This window comes from Micropterus dolomieu, linkage group LG22, assembly GCF_021292245.1.
Source record: "Micropterus dolomieu isolate WLL.071019.BEF.003 ecotype Adirondacks linkage group LG22, ASM2129224v1, whole genome shotgun sequence".
NCBI lineage: Eukaryota > Metazoa > Chordata > Actinopteri > Centrarchiformes > Centrarchidae > Micropterus > Micropterus dolomieu.
Genome location: NC_060171.1, coordinates 1,461,747 through 1,464,161, shown reverse-complemented (window position 1 = coordinate 1,464,161; position 2,415 = coordinate 1,461,747).

Genomic DNA, 2,415 nt, shown 5'->3' with positions numbered 1-2,415 from the left:
TTCCTGAGACAATCAGCTGATCACTAATTGGGAATAAAAGGCAGCTTCCGGCATCGGAGCTCAGATCAGCAGCTAAACTTTTACTGCACTGGTAGAAAAAATATGTAGTTGGATTGTAATTTCATGTAGTTCTTCTCCAGCCTCTGTTATGGCTTTGTTACGTGGACAGAAATGCGCCTTTACCTTTCCTGAGACAAACAGCTGATGAATATTATTGGTAATGAACCAGCAGGGAAGCTCAGTTCAGCAGCTAAACTTCACATTTTACTGCCCTGGTGGAAAACATGTATTTCTTTTTACTGCTAATGGTGATATATAACAAGGCCGTGTTCCTATCAAGTGACCAATAATGAATACTTTAAGAATTTGCATTAAAAAAAAAAACTTAGTGAATATTGCTTCCCACATATTGCTTCCCACTTAAAGGAGTGGAACTCTGTACAAGCCTAGTCTGGCTTCGTTCCCTCCTTGCATTGTTCTGGACTTGTACCAAACGTGCTAAACAAATAAACTAAACTAAACTAATTGCTTCCCACTGTGCACACAAATATGTAATTTATACTTTCACATGCTAAATGTCCATTAAAACGTTGCACCGTTTTACCACAAGCTGAAATTATGGCTGTCAGTACTACTTTGTGTTTCTGTTGTATTACAAAAAATTCAAAAAGACATTTTGGTAATGTTTGCAGTTTGCTTATCTAATTAAGCAAAGCGAGAGGAGCCCTGATCCTCACCTGATCATGCCTTTGTAAACTTCATGTATAAGGTGGTTTATAATGGACTGTGGTGCAGAAACAGAGAGACTTAGATTGTCCTGGTATCTGTCAGTGGTCACACTTGATGCACTACATGTGATAGTTTTTGGTATGTTAGTCCAGATGAGCCAACCCTCCCAAGATGTAAAATACTGTATTACAGGAGTATGAGACATCATGTAGCTCTTCATTTCTTCATGTGGCTGTTGTTTATTAACCTCTTAACATTCCAGTGTCCCGCCCACAGGCCGTCAGGTCCTGGCGGCAGCTTTCGGTCTGTTCGCACAGCTGCTCTGTTAACTTCATACTCATGTGATCCACCGTTTGAAAGCTAAAATCCTCGTGATTCGACCAATGCAAACCATTTCAAGATAGACCAGCCAGTACAAGCAAAACTGATGCGACAGTAACTTAATCCACCGATCAAATATGTTCCAACAAAAATTGTTATGTTGTCAAAGGTCCAGACGAAAATATTTAGTCCAAAACACATTATTCCATCAGTAAATCCGCAGGGACGGCTGCCGCATGGCTTCATATTTGCGGCAGACGTGGCTCGTATGTCATTATAACCGATGAATATGAAGACTTCATTTTTGGAATTAAATTACAGAAGAAAATTTAGTTTTCCACAGTATTTGCGTACACTACAGGCGAATTAGTGAAACCGTAGTTTTTGGAAAATGTTTGCACCTGTAAAACTTCAGGTTTTGGATTGTTGGTCGGGCATAACGAGCGGTTTGGATTAGTTAACTTCAGCATTTTACACAGTTTTTTTGGACATTAACGGATGAAAATAATCAGATTAATCAATAATGAATCTAACAGTTAAACAAACACACACATCCACACAGTTTTCTTTACTATGAACCCACCGTCTCTCCGAGTCTGTGCAATATGCAGCAGTGTGGTATATATTATTATTTAACTGGCGTATTTATTCAGGTACTTCACTTGTATACATTTTCTTATTTATGATTATTTTCATGTTAAGTTTCTTCTTTTACTTTAACTTTACCCTGTCATTTTATTTTTATTGTGCTGTATCTCCAAAATACAAAATCCATTTGAGAGATTCGGATTCACATTTAATTTAATTATTATTATTATTATTATTATTATATTATATATATTTACTGTATTTATTTTCCTCCTTCTTCTTTTAAAATGTATTTGATTAAAGTCTCATTTAAAAAAACTTTGTTTATCAGTTTAATCTGTATTTTGTGTATTAAAAGGTGCTTTTAAATCTCTACATTATTATTATTATAAATATTATTAGAGTTGACACTGGAACTGGTGCTACAGCTGGAGTTAACATATCAGAGTAAATACTGGGGTTGAGTTATAGATTTAGCACTAAGGTTAGTACCAGGATGTACTGCAGTATATTCTACAGGTAATACTATGATTGTACTGGTAGTAGTAGTAGTGGAGCTGCTACAGTTCTAGATGTGGGGTTGATACTAGATTGAGTACTAAAATCAGTCCTGCGCTCGGTGACTACAGTGAACCCTCTCATTACAAAGACGAGTACTTGTACTGCACTGGTACCACAGTCTATCAGTCAGATGTCACTTGAGGGACGGCTCTGATTGGTTGAAGGGACTCGATGAGCTGCAGAGCCCCCCCCCCCCCCCCCCCCCCCCCCCCCCCC